Source organism: Podarcis gaigeae, assembly GCF_964106915.1.
Source record: "Podarcis gaigeae genome assembly, chromosome: 7".
Lineage (NCBI taxonomy): Eukaryota > Metazoa > Chordata > Lepidosauria > Squamata > Lacertidae > Podarcis > Podarcis gaigeae.
In genome coordinates this window covers 3,853,076-3,868,542 of record NC_139683.1, presented here as the reverse complement: position 1 = coordinate 3,868,542, position 15,467 = coordinate 3,853,076, and positions in this window count along the sequence as shown.

Sequence of the window (15,467 nt, the reverse complement as noted above, 5' to 3'; positions counted from 1 at the left end):
CTGTCGCCTTAAGCCTTTTCTCGTCGTTTTAAAGAGCTGAGCTTCAGCAGTAGAAGAATGGAAGGAAACCAGCCAGACATTGTGCTGAAATGTCCTCAAAAGTTTGGAAGAGATTCAAGTGGGGAAAGGAACAAGAAAAGGATTGTTTCAGCTGTATTTAAATGTCTAGGGCTCCAACTCCCATCAGCCTCAGTCAGCATGGCCAATGGTGAAGGATCATGGGACTTGTAGTCCAAGAGGACATGTAGGGCAGTGGTTTTCAACCAGTGCACCATGGCACCCTGGGGTGCCTTGAATGATGGTCAAGGGTGCTGCGGGCAACACTGCTCTCCGTCCCTCTTTCCTTCCTTCCCTCCTCTGATGACTTTAAAACCATCTATCAAAAACCTCACTCTTGTGGCCAATCCCCACAACACCTACTCACTATGGGCCCCACTAAAGCAAACAGTCTAATTGGTCAACGTCTAAAAGATATCGAGCATCAGAACAACCTGGCCACTATAAGGAAATTCTGCCCATGGTATGTTCATATTCCACCTCTCCATTTTCATTCTCTGGCCCCATATCTGCACAGACTTATTATCCCAAAATACAGACGTGCTTTTACACTTGCAAGACTGGATGTTTTGCCATCTGCCGTACTTGAGGGTCGATTCCAAAAGATCCCACCTGAGAAACGTCTTTGCACCTGTGGAGATGGTAGCACCGAAACAGTGGCACACGTCCTCCTTTCCTGTGCCCTCTACAAAGACCTGAGGAACAAGATAATCACCCCACTCGTACTCACCATCCCAGGGCGCACAGCCACTGCCACAATGTCCTTTCTTCTATCAGATCAAAATGAGCAGATAACAGCAAAGGTTGCTAGGTTCATAGCAGAGGCAATCAGGATTTGTTGTTGTTTAGTTGTTTAGTCGTGTCCGCCACTTCGGGACCCCATAGACCAGAGCACGCCAGGCACTCCTGTCTTCCACTGCCTCCTGCAGTTTGGTCCAACTCATGCTGGTAGCTTCGAGAACACTGTCCAACCATCTCGTCCTCTGTCGTCCCCTTCTCCTTGTGCCCTCCATCTTTCCCAACATCACTTTTCCAGGGAGTCTTCTCTTCTCATGAGGTGGCCAAAGTATTGGAGCCTCAGCTTCAGGATCTGTCCTTCCAGTGAGCACTCAGGGCTGATTTCCTTAAGAATGGAGAGGTTTGATCTTCTTGCAGTCCATGGGACTCTCAAGAGTCTCCTCCAGCACCAGAATTCAAAAGCATCAATTCTTCGGCGATCAGCCTTCTTTATAGTCCAGCTCTCACTTCCATACATCACTACTGGGAAAACCATAGCTTTAACTATATGGGCCTTTGTTGGCAAGGTGATGTCTCTGCTTTTTAAGATGCTGTCTAGGTTTGTCTTTGCTTTTCTCCCAAGAAGCAGGCGTCTTTTTAATCAGAATAAGGGCCACTAACTGATGAGCAGATAAGAGCAAAGATTGCACAGTTCATAGCTGGGGCAATCAGAATAAGGGCCACTAACTGACTGCTGATTCAGGACTTTAAATTGTGCTCTTATATCAAATTTCCTTTTCTCCGTATACTGTAATGTTTTACTGTTGCTATGGCCATTGGCTAATGCGAATAAAGTTTTATCTATCTATCCTCTGATGCCCTCTTCCCGCATCTCTGTCTCCCAAAGGTTTGCTGCAGCAGCCCTGGTTACAAGCTCCCCTGTGATGGCCTGGGAATCCGATTCAGAGGCTGAACCGGAGGAATCCCAGTCTGTACAGGGGAGCTTGCACAGGAGGAGTCTGCACAGGTGGAGTGCTCGCCTTAAGGCCAGGAGAGGCGGGTCTCCTGGGAGCCGGGGCCGCCCCTGGCCTCAAAGAAGATAAAGGCCAGTCAGCCCGGTCCCAGGTGGCGGGAGCAATGTCGTTGAAGAGCTGTTTCGGCCAGCATCCAGTCCTGTTTCCCCAGAGTTCCTGTCCTTGCCCGGCTTCCCGCTGTGGAGCCCGAGGAGGACTGTCTGCCGACCCTCAACTCAGGTCCTGGACCTCGCCCCACGGTAACCTCCCCCCTGGACCAGCACATCCCCAGGCGAATGGTGCCTCTGGGGCTGGCCAGGGGGTGCTGGTTGCCAGCGAACAAGCTGGTGAGGAAGCCCAGCCAACCACTCCGCCAGCCATAGGTGTTGGGAATGGACAGACAAGTGGGAAGCTGGGCTGATGGGCAGCGCTGACCTTTCTTGAGCTTTCTGTGTGCAATGCCTGCCTGGGAGTGGAGTGCCGATGCTGAAGGGGAGCCGTTCCGCTATGCAGGCCTGGCAGTGCCTGTTGCTGCCCCTTCTGCCTGCTAAGGTAAGTATACCAAGAAAAAAGCACACCAAGAACTCAGGCCAATATAAGTTTCAATAGTGGGAGTGGTCCCTACTCACATATCAATTGTCAATTGTAACAAAAACTAATCCACTCAAAAGTATGTATTCTGACAAGGATTACAAACTCAAATAGAGATTACAAACTCAAACTCATAAGGATATGTATATCCAATTATGGATTAGAAACCAGTAAGTTCATGTTAGTCCATAGTCAGATTCGATATGAAGGTCTTACTTTCAATCATTGAGCAGAAGTCGGAAGTCAGTGATTGATCAGAAACCAGGACTGGGCCCTGTTTCAATGTAGTCACCTTCATCAGCTAATTTTTAAAGGGTCGTGTAAGTTTGAAGAATCCGTACAAATATATCCTGTTATTTTCTACGTTTCTCAGAGATAACAACTACGTGTGGGTAGATCAATGTGTATCTTCACGACCTAGGACCCTTGTACCTACGGCACCGCCTCTCCCAGTATGCCCCACGGAGAGCCTCAAGGTCCATAAATAGCAACACCCTAGTGGTCCCGGGCCCTAAGGAAGTTAGATTGGCTTCAACCAGAGCCAGGGCCTTCTCAACACTGGCTCCGGCCTGGTGGAACGCTCTGCCTCATGAGACCAGGGTCCTGCAGGATCTGATTTCTTTCTGCAGGGCCAGTAAGACAGAGTTGTTCCGCCTGGCCTTTGGCTTGGAGCCAATTTGATTCCCTCCCTCTCTCTCTCTTTTCTTTTTCCTTTCTCCTCCTGTGATGAGGCTGCATTTTAATATTTTAATGTTTCAATATTTTAATGTTGTATTTTAATCTTGTTTTTAAGTTGTATTCATTCAACTTGTTTTGATTATTGCTTGTTAGCCACCCAGAGCCCGACCTTGGCTGGGGAGGGCGGGGTATAAATAAAAATTATTATTATTATTATTATTATTATTATTATTATTATCATCATCATCATCATCATCATCATCTTGAGCTTTTCTGTACGCACAGAAACTTATATTGGCCTGAATTCTTGGTGTGCTATTTTCTTGGTATATTTAATAACAAGAACTCCAACTTATTTAATGCTAAGGTAAGTAAGCTGCTGCCCTCATGTTCACCTTTGGCCAGTCTCCGTTGGGCTGCTAAGACTGGGGGCATCCTCTTCCCAGGCCCCCAGGTGGAGGCGTGAGGAGGAACCACTCTTTGGGGCAGAGGGGCAGTTCAGAGATGAGGAGTGGTGGCAGCGGCTGCCTGAAGGACCCCCAAAGAGAGGGGAGAGGAGAGGAGGTTGGGGGAACACTCCACAAGAGAGGGTGTTTGAAAAGGGGTGAGGAGCTGCCAGTTCTGCAGGCAAGGGGTGACCTAACTGGGCTCCCGAGTCCCACAGAGGTGCCACAGAAAGAATGTAGTTGATCAAGGGCATCGTGGACTCAGAGGTTGAAAACCTCTGCTGCAGGGACACAGTTAAGCCACCCCTTTGAAAAGAGGCTACAGGTATCTATTGGTCAAAGCGGAAGAAACTGAAATTAGCAGATTCGCTGATCCCTATCCACAACACACGCTTTACCACAGAGGTGATGTTAAGTTGTGGGTGAACATATCAGATGACACAGCGATTCTTCAAACAGTTCTTGTTTATTCACAGGCCAGAACAGAACTGAACTGAAAGGTTCAGCCAGCCTGCTTATATTGAGCTCCACTAGAATGCAACAGTAACCATTTTCTGTAACTATCCAATCACTGAAAGTCACTTTTTATCTCTTATTTGCATATGTGGACCTATCTACAGTATCCCCCTGCTGGCCCAGGGTGAGAACTTCAGTACATAAAAGATGACTCCTTACCTCTCTCGCCCTGACCTAGTCACCTTGATCCATGCGACGGTCACCTCCAGACTGGTTTATTGTAACTCGCTCTACGTGGGGCTGCCCTTGAGACTGACCCAGAAACTCCAGCGGGTGTAGAATGCCATGGAGAGACTATTTACGGGGTGTTCGCCGTGGGATCACATTCATCTGGTGCTATACCGGCTGCACTGGCTCCTGGTGGAGTACAGGATCAGGTTTAAGGTCCTGGTTTTAACCTTTAAAGCCCTATACAGCCTAGGACCCTCGTACCTACAAGACCGCCTCTCCTGGCATGTCCCACGGAGGACCTTATGGTCTTCAAACAAAAACATCTTGGAGGTCCTGGGCCACAGGGAGGTTAGGCTGGCCTCAACCAGAACCAGGGCTTTTTTGGCCGTGGCCCCGATCTGGTGGAACGCTCTGTCACAAGAGACTGGGGCCCTGTGGGACTTGACATCTTTCCGCAGGGCCTGCAAGATGGAGCTGTTCCACCAGGCCTTTGGCCAAGGCACAGTCTGACCCCCTCCTTAGGTAATCCTCACAGAACTCTAGCCCAATGGTTGCCATTAATTTGACTCTGAATTTATTTTAGAATGAACTGATTTTAGAATGTATTTCAATTAACTGATTGTGATTTTATGTAAACTGTGTTACTTTTACTGTTGTTAACCACTCTGAGCCTGGCTTCGGCTGGGGAGAGCGGGATATAAATAAAAATTTATGATGGTGATGATGATGACATAAAATCATAAAAAGAGCCTGCTGTATCCGGCCCACAGCCCATCAAGCCCAGAATCCTGTTCTCACAGTGGCCAACCAGACGCCCATTATGGAAAACCAGGAATCAGGACCTGAATACAAGTTCCCTCTCCCCTCTTGCAGCTTCCAGTAACAGGTACAGTGGTACCTCGGGTCAAGTACTTAATTCGTTCTGGAGGTCCGTTCTTAACCTGAAACTGTTATTAACCTGAAGCACCACTTTAGCTAATGGGGCCTCCTGCTGCTGCCACACCGCCGGAGCCCAATTTCTGTTCTCATCCTGAAGCAAAGTTCTTAACCCGAGGTACTATTTCTGGGTAAGTGGAGTCTGTAACTTGAAGCGTCTGTAACCTGAAGCGTCTATAACCCGAGATACCACTTTATTCAGAAGCAGAGCAGAGCCCTTTGTAGCTAATAGCCATTGATAACCTTCCTTGCCGTGAATTTAGCTAATACTCTTACAATACAATCTAGGGTTAATATCAGAATTCTCAGGGGCTGCTCTCTTTATCCAAGCAGAAATCTGGGATTCAGTAATATATTTGACATTATCTGAGATTCGTGCAAGCGTGGATTCTGAGTTATGCCATATCTGCAGCTAGGCAAATTGTTACACAAGATTAGAAATAAAGGGTAAAGGGGACCCCTGACCATTAGGTCCAGTCGTGGCCGACTCTGGGCTTGCAGCGCTCATCTCACTTTATTGGCCGAGGGAGCCGGCGTACAGCTTCCAGGTCATGTGGCCAGCATGACTAAGCCGCTTCTGGCGAACCAGAGCAGCGCAAGGAAACGCCGTTTACCTTCCCGCTGGAGCAGTACCAATTTATCTACTTGCACTTTGACGTGCTTTCGAACTGCTAGGTTGGCAGGAGCAGGGACCGAACAACGGGAGCTCACCCCGTCGCGGGGATTCGAACCGCCGAGCTTCAGATTGGCAAGTCCTAGGCTCTGGGGTTTGACCCACAGCGCCACCCGCATCCCTTAAGATTAGAAATACTTACCTCTTATATAAACGTTGCATCCCCAAAAGTAAGCAGATGCATCGATGCATGCAATTTCTCTTTCTTATAACTGGAAAACCTGTTTGGTCCCTGAACTCCTGGCTGCCCATCACTGCTGTACAGTGTGCACATATTCTGCTCTTGTTCCTTTAAAAAATAACTGAAGAGGGAGAGCAATTCAGTCCGCTATTCCTCTCCTGCACACTGGAAATAATCGCATATAATATAAGTGCCACTGAGTGCAAATTTTTATCATAAGCATTTGTAATTTAAATTAAATCTGCAAAGGGAGAGTCGGCGGCAATGATGGGAAGAAGGAACTCGTAGCACCGAACTGTTCATTTCAAGCCTGTTATGTGTTTCAGCAAGACCGATAACATTTTAAATGTGAACATTGTTCCAGAGCCTTGTATAAAAATTAAAGCAGCTTAGCATTCAAGACTCCCTAACTGCTGGAATCGAGTTATTCTTGACAATGGAAAAATCAATTGGCATTCAAGTTAAAAGAGAGAGGAGAGGAATAAACAAAGCAATTAAAGACAAGGGGAACCGTTTGCATTCTGGCTGCAAATGATGATGACTGCCTCCCCCGTTGCTCTATTCTCCCTCCCCAACTCCCACCATCCTTCCTGGTGTCAAGGACCGACCAGTATATCAGCTGGCCTAGGGCTAACTTTTAAGGCATTTAATCTGCATCTGCCTGTTTCCAAAAAGAGATATGTTGGGGCTCAAGACAGAAGAGGAAGAGGAAGAAGAATTAGCCTTCTTCTCCAGTGGCAGTGAGTTCCACAGATTAGCTATATTCAATGCATGAAGAAGTACTTTCTTTTATCCATGATTAATCTTCCAGCGAAATGGAGGCAGTGAGAGATTTTACTTTCTTGGGCTACATGATCACTGCAGATGGTGACAGCAGTCACGAAATTAAAAGACGGCTGCTCCTTGGGAGAAAAGCAATGACAAACCTAGACAGCATCTTAAAAAGCAAAGACATCACCTTGCCAACAAAGGTCCGTATAGTTAAAGCTATGGTTTTCCCACTAGTGATGTATGGAAGTGAGAGCTGGACCATAAATAAGGCTGATCACCAAAGAATGGATGCTTTTGAATTATGGTGCTGGAGGAGACTCTTGAGAGTCCCACAGACTGCAAGAAGTTCAAACCTCTCCATTCTGAAGGAAATCAGCCCTGAGTGCTCACTGGAAGGACAGATCCTGAAGCTGAGGTTCCAAGACTTTGGCCACCTCATGAGAAGAGAAGACTCCCTGGAAAAGACCCTGATGTTGGGAAAGATGGAGGGCACAAGAAGAAGGGGACGACAGAGGATGAGATGGTTGGACAGTGTTCTCGAAGCTACGAACATGAGTTTGACCAAACTGCGGGAGGCAGTGGAAGACAGGAGTGCCTGGCGTGCTCTGGTCCAGGGGGTCACGAAGAGTCGGACACAACTAAACAACTAAACAACAACAATCTTCCAGCATTCTGCTTCATTGCATGTCCACAAGTTCCAGTGTTTGGAGACGGGCGTGGTGACTTTTTTCTACCCGCACTTCACTTTTTTAAATGCATCATTTAAAATTTCCTATCATGTTGCCTCTTAACTCACCTTTTCTCTAAGCTAAAAAGGTCCAAATGCTTGGAGCTGGAAGTGGCCTTGCCAGGCATCTAATCCACCCCCACCCAACTCAATGCAGGTGTTCCAGAGTCTAGAGCAGCGGTTCTCAACCAGTGGGTCCCCAGATGTGGTTGGACTACAACTCCCATCATCCCTGAGCTCTGGCCTTGCTAGCTAGGGGTATGGGAGTTGTAGTTCAACAACATCTGGGGACCCACAGGTTGAGAAAGGCTGGTCTAGAGCAGTGTTTCCCAACCTTTGGTCTCCAGCTGTTTTTGGACTACAACTCCCATCATCCCTGACCACTGGTCTTGCTAGCTAGGGATGATGGGAGTTGTAGTCCAAAAACAGCTGGAGACCAAAGGTTGGGAAAGGCTGGTCTAGAGCAAGGGTGGAGAATCCTTCCAAATGTTGCCGAACTACAACTCCCATCAGCCCCAGCCAGCATGGCCTAAAGGACTCATTGGACTGCCTTAGGCTGTGTCCTGCATATTTAGAGGCCTCCGGAGTCTCAATAGGTTGAGCCTGCAATGCCTGTAATTTGTCACAAGATGTCACTAATGTGCCATTTGCACAGCCGACAACTTTACGTCAGTTCTTGGTAGCAAAGTTAAGCATTTGCTCAGCGTGTCCTTCCTTTGTTTTCTAGGAAGGGGAGAAAGGAATTGAAATATACTCGGAGTCGAGAGTGGATTTCATGCTCTTTATTCAGCTCATAGTGGTGAGGAGGAATGGAAGTTCCCCCAGAATGTCTGCTTTATATACATTATTTAAACAATGGGCCCCACGTGATTGGCTAATTCCAGGACTCACCTATAGGCCAATCAGGTTGTGGATTCACTTCCACCTGGAGCTGGATTGGGTGGCTCCTGTGGACCAATCAGACTGCTGCATTCTGAATCCTATTGTTCTAGGACCAATCAGACTGCTGCATTCTGAATCCTATTCAACTCAGTACATAACAGGAATCATTCCACTTCTGTTTAAGGAAAGAATTAGTTTTTACACAACCAAGCAACAGGAAGAAAAAGCCAACACTGAGTACCTAGATGAGAAGACCTTTTATCAAGGCAGAATCCTCCGAAGGCTGCTAATCAGAGGCATTTTTCCATGAGTGAGTTGTAAAACAAACAACTAGTGCCCTGTGGGATACACAAAAGAGAACCAAACCCACATGGTTCTCCCCAATTATCATTCACCTTTTAGTATTCCAGGCACTTAGTAGGAGTCTCAAATAGTCCCTGACAGAGATCCATTGGCTTCTATCCACCTCCTTGGTTAGCCCTTTGAAGAGAGCAATTAAAGTCATTGCTAACTGCCTTTCAGCACTTTGGAGATCAGCTGAAAGGTTTTGTGCCAAGATCCAAGTCTCTGTCATCCCCTCCTTTTTTTCTCCCTTCACAAGCATCTCCTAATGGTTGCAGGAATTCTTCCCTAGTTTAATTAATCCTGAATAATTGGGAGGGACTATCAGACCCAAAAGAAGCAACCATCCCTTTCAAATTTAAAGCCTGCTTATAATTGTGCTAACACCTAGCCCTTTCCTCTTCCCCATTCATTCATCTACCACTCAACTCTAGTTTCCCCTCATTTGTCTAAAGCAGGGGTCAGCAACCATTTTCAGCTGTGGGCCGGTCCACCGTCCCTCAGACCATGTGGTGGGCCGGACTATATTTTGGGGAGCGGGAAATAAATGAATTTCTATGCCCTACAAATAATCCAGAGATGCATTTTTAAACATTCTACTCATGTAAAAACACGCTGATTCCCGGACCATCCGCGGGCCAGATTTAGAAGGCAAGTGGGCCGGATCCAGCCCACAGGCCTTAGGTTGCCTACCCCTGGTCTAAGTAACGAAACAAACCCCCATGTTGCAAAGAGAACGTCAGCAATGTCTAGGCAGCACAATGACCATGTACATATGCAATAAACAATATTTTATAGAATTCCTTCAAACCAAAACAAGTCCAAAATGAAATCTTTAGTCTCAAAGCCTCTGAAAAATCTTTAAATGAAGTGAGGTACCAGACTTTGTACGATGACAGACAAGCTGTGAAGCTTTGTGTATTCAGCAGATATGATGTCCAACACTGAACAGTGATTCCGGATAAAGACTACTGTTTCGTCAGCGTGGTGGGAGGATACAGAATTGCTTCATAAACTGAAAATAAATTTTTACAGACGATGACCTGCGTGCATCACTTTACAAAAATTATAAACTATATTACAAACAGTAATGAAAAAGGGTACATACCCCATCTTATTTTGAATGAATGAATGTAAATGAAAATATCAAATGCTGTGGAACAGTGCTCATGTAATAATGTAGTCACTGCTAAAGGTAAAGGTAAAGGGACCCCTGACCATTAGGTCCAGTCGTGACCAACTCTAGGGTTGCGGAGTTCATCTCGCTTTATTGGCCGAGGGAGCCGGCGTACAGCTTCCAGGTCATGTGGCCAGCATGACTAAGCTGCTTCTGGAGAACCAGAGCAGTGCACGGAAACGTCGTTTACCTTCCCGCTGGAGTGGTACCTATTTATCTACTTGCACTTTGACGTGCTTTCGAACTGCTAGGTTGGCAGGAGCTGGGACCGAGCAACAGGAGCTCACCCCATTGCAGGGATTTGAACCACCGACCTTCTGATTGGCAAGTCCTAGGCTCTGTGGTTTAACCCACAGCGCCACCCATGTCCCTGTAGTCACTGCTACCCCTGGTCGAAAGCAAGAAGGAGAGGATGAATCCTTTACCGCAGTATTCAGAATTCCCTCCAGCAAACCCCAAGGCCCCAAATTTAATCATGACTCCAGGAGCCCATGATTCCAGTCATTGTTACAAGCTGCTTCCATCCAGAATCACACACACACATCACGGAACGGTGTGAGAAGTGTTGGGACATTGAAAGTGACTCCAAACCAAGAGCCGCATCTTGTGCTCCCAGTGGCTGACCAAATACCAATGGGAAACCAGAAAGCAGGACCTGGGCATAAGAACACACACACCCTCCTCCTAGCATTCAGAAACATCGATGCCTCCAACTGTGGAGGCAGAGCTTAGCCTTTATGGCTGTTGTTGTTGTTGTTTAGTCGTTTAGTTGTGTCCGACTCTTCGTGACCCCCTGGACCAGAGCACGCCAGGCACTCCTGTCTTCCACTGCCTCCCGCAGTTTGGTCAAACTCATGCTGGTAGCTTCAAGAACACTGTCCAACCATCTCGTCCTCTGTCGTCCCCGTCTCCTTGGGCCCTCCATCTTTCCCAGCATCAGGGTCTTTTCGAGGGAGTCTTCTCTTCTCATGAGGTGGCCAAAGTACTGGAGTCTCAGCTTCAGGATCTGTTCTTCCAGGGAGCACTCAGGGCTGATTTCCTTCAGAATGGAGAGGTTTGATCTTCTTGCAGTCCATGGGACTCTCAAGAGTCTCCTCCAGCACCAGAATTCAAAAGCATAAATTCTTCGGCAGTCAGCCTTCTTTATGGTCCAGCTCTCACTTCCATACATCACTACTGGGAAAACCATGGCTTTAACTATACGGTCCTTTGTTGGCAAGGTGATGTCTCTGCTTTTTAAGATGCTGTCTAGGTTTATCATTGCTTTTCTCCCAAGAAGCAGGCGTCTTTTAATTTCGTGGCTGCTAGTAGCCATCAATAGCCCTCTCCTCCATGATTTTTTTTTTAAGCTACCCATGTTGGTGGCCATCATTGCCTGCTGCTGGAACAAGGTCCACAGTTTAACTAAGCATTGCAAAAAGTTGAATACAACCACAATAAAACATCAGTCCGGAGAGGCACTCAATTGTGGGGGAGGAGGGGAGAGATGCAGTTTGGAGTTTTGATGACAACAACCTTGTGCGGATGCTGCAAAAGACAAAGAGCACTGATCTTGCAAGCAACACCCAACTAGCAGCTCCCTTGGAAAAGGGGAATGGGCTGGCTGGTGATGGAGACTAATGGCAGGGAATGGGGAAGACCCCTGTGATCTATCAAACTTCCACTGAGATTACCTGGAATACAGCCCAGTCTCGATTCAAAATGTGCCCCCAAATTTAAACAAATTCTTTTGGAATAATTTCAGCAATAGCTTCCAAAAGCATTCCTTTTAACATGGGGGCCCTGTTCTGCCCAAGAAATTTGCCCAGTTCAGGATTTTGATTTTCTGTCCGTGAGTCTAACACTGTATCTCATCCTTTGTATTATCCAGTTCTTTGACATTTATTGAAGACTTTTTTTGCAAAAGCCTTAGCTGAACAACAGATGCGTTAAGAAAAGAAGAAGCAGCAGCTCTATTCTATCTAACGTTCCCTTCCCTTCTATTCACTTTAAAATAAACAGTTTTAATCCACTGGCTCTCTTCTAGAAAATCCTTAAAGAAGATTTGCATTGTGCTTTTAATTAATTTAGATAATTAATTAATATGTCATTGTATGTGCAATAGTTCAGCCTGGAAAGCGTGCCCACACAATAACGTACTTCAGCACAACAGCAAAAGACAGAAGCAGCAAAGTACACAGAATTCACTCAAGACTGGCAACCCACAAGACCCCACTCAGCTCCAGATCAAGAAGCAAGAAATGCTGTTTCAGAGCTTGAGACTTTTCTTTGCAGAGTTTCCCAGTGTTCATTAGTAAAAGACATTCCATTTTGGTTTCATGTAACCCACAAGATGTCTGGGACCTAAAAGCCAGCCAGACTGGGCGGCCACAGGATGCTGAAGGGAACTGGGAGCTAACAGCAGCAGGATTTGCCTGCAGGAAGGAGGAGGTCTCAGACCTGTGGAGAGCTGTATAAAGGTAAAGGTAAAGGGACCCCTGACCATGGCCGAGGGAGCCGGCGTACAGCTTCCGGGTCATGTGGCCAGCATGACTAAGCTGCTTCTGGCAAACCAGAGCAGCGCACGGAAACGCCGTTTGCCTTCCCGCCTGAGTGGTACCTATTTATCTACTTGCACTTCAACGTGCTTTCGAACCGCTAGGTTGGCAGGAGCTGGGACCGAGCAACGGGAGCTCACCCCGTCGCGGGGATTCAAACTGCTGACCTTCTGATCGGCAAGTCCTAGGCTCTGTGGTTTAACCCACAGCGCCACCCGCAACCCTGTAGAATCAAGTAATCAATTCAGTTTAGGTTTCGGAAGGGGCCATAGGGCAGAGCAGTTGCTTTGCATTTGAAAAGTCCAGGGTTCAGTCCCTGGAATTTCCTTGTAGAGCTGGAAGAACCCTGGAAGAACAGTCACTGCCGGTCGGAGCTAAACGAACCACTGGAGACCCAGGGTGGTGTAGTGGTTCAGAGTGGTGGACTCGTAATCTGGTGAACCAGGTTCAATTCCCCGCTCCTCCACATGCAGCTGCTGGGTGACCTTGGGCTAGTCACGCTTCTCTGAATTCTCTCAGCCCCACTCACCTCACAGATCCTGAAGCTGAGGCTCCAAGACTTTGGCCACCTCATGAGAAGAGAAGACTCCCTGGAAAAGACCCTGATGTTGGGAAAGATGGAGGGCACAAGGAGAAAGGAACAACAGAGGACGAGATGGTGGGACAGTGTTCTCAAAGCAACCAACATGAGTTTGACCAAACTGCGGGAGGCAGTGGAAGACAGGAGTGCCTGGCATCCTCTGGTCCATGGGGTCACAAAGAGTCGGACACGACTCAATGACTAAACAACAACAATCATATCTCCTTTCAGTCTCCTCTTTTCCAGACTAAATATACCTAGCTCCTTCAACCGTTCCTCAGAAGGCTTGGTTTCCAGACCCTTGATCATCTTGGTTGCCCTCCTCTGCAAACCTTCCAGCTTGTCAACATCCTTCTTAAATTGTGGTGCCCAGAACTGGACACAGTATTCCAGGTGTGGTCTGACCCATGCAGAATAGAGTAGTACTGTTACTTCCCTTGATCACGACACCAAACTTCAGTGGATGCAGTCTAGAATAGAATAGAACAGAAAGTACAGAAAGAATGGGAAATCTTTAAAGTATATTTGGAAAACTATTACAATAACAAATATCTCCTGGCAGAAATAGAATGAACCTTGTAAAACAACAAACATAATGTTTTTTGATATCTGATGAAAACAAAGAAAGAAATATAACAACTTGGAACTGTGTGTGAAAAAAATTGTAGAAATAATAATACAATGAGTCTAATCAGAAGTTAAACATGTTTGTCTTGCTTTGAATTTTTCTTCCTGTTTTCATTTGTTTTTTTCCCCCTTCCCTTCCTCTTCTCCTTCTTTTTTCCTTTTTGTGTTTCTTTTTTTGGTCTTCCCTTTTTTGATACGTTAAGAAAAAGACGAAGAGAGAAAAGTGTATTATGGAAAACCCCAGCAAGTTAAAAGTGATGTTGTATAATTATTAGTATTTATAAAATGTTAAAATTGGTTAATTGTAATGATTTGATGTTGCAACTACTGTGGTGGTTTTTCCCCCCTTTGTTGTTGTTGAACTCTAAATAAAGTTTTATTCTGTTAAAAAAAAAATCATCTTGGTTGCTGTCCTCTGCACACCTTCCAGCTTGTCAACATCCTTCTTAAATTGTGGTGCCCAGAACTGGACACAGTATTCCAGGTGTGGTCTGACCATGGCAGAATAGAGTGGTACTGTTACTTCCCTTGATAAGGACACCATACTTCACTGGATGCAGTCTAGAATAGATTGGGGGGCTGCTGCATCACACCGGTGACTCATCTTGTTGTCTACTAAGACCCCTATCTCCTTTTCACATGTACTACTGGCAAGCCAGGTGTCCCCCATCTTAAACTGGTACATTTGCTTCTTCCTGCCTAGGTGCAGAACCTTACATTTGTCCCTGTTGAAATTCATTTTCTTAGTTTGGGCCCAGTTCTCCCCCAACACACTCATACATATCTCATTCACAATGGCAAAGGGTCATAGCTGAGGGGCGGAGAATCTGATTTGCGTGTTGAAAGTTTCACACTTAGCATTCCTGAGTGCAGGGCTTGCTTTCAGTGCTGAGTGCAAGATTTGCTTCTGGCCATGAAAGCAGAACAAACATTTTCTTTGGGTGGCTTCCATACCTTGCATGGCTTAAAAAAAATAATAATCAATCAATACCAGTTATGAGCCCTTGGATTTGATAAATGAATTTGGAATAAACCAGATTTGGAAAGATAAAGTTTGGTTTGGTTTGGAAATGGGGGGGTTGGATTAACCCTCCCATGCAGGAATATTTGGACTCTCTGAGTCTGGTAATGGGCCGTCAGATGTTTGGAGTGGTGGGGGCTCTTAATTTTGGAGGGAATCTGAAACAGGTGTTTAAACATCACATGGAGTTTTGTCCGGACTATGGAAATGGGGCTGATCCGCTGAAAAGGGTCAAAAACATTACTAAGCTGGAGTTCCCACGAGTGAAAGGAAAACATGAAGAAGAATCGCGGGGGGGACATGGAAGAGACTTGAGGGCCTCGGACATAAGGGCACCAGGTTAATGCGCTAGATTAATGGGACAAAAAGGACTGACAAAATCTGGGACCAGGAGGAAGGGATGCTGGATGAAGCTTGGACTAGTTTACATTCTTTTTTTCTTTTGTCATTAGGACTGTTTTAAAATAATTGATGAATGTTAGAAAAATGTTGAAATGGAACTACTTGGCTCTAGTAAAAATGTTTTAAAGAATTAGGTTAATGATATGGCTATGAGAAGTTGATAAAAATAAGATTTAAGTTTTAAGTTCTAAGGCCTGCTATAAGACAAGATGAAAATAGATTAAGATAATGTAAGAAAATGTAAGGACAAAATATTGTGAACTATGGAAAGGATTTGCTGTGATAATTATTAACCAGGACACAAGAAAGTGGAGGAGGAAGAGGAGGTCAAAGAAAGAAGGTAATGAAAGTTGAAAATTTGAGAATGATGGATGTATTTTTTTTCCCTATTTTTCTCTTTTTTTTTCTTTGCCATATATTTT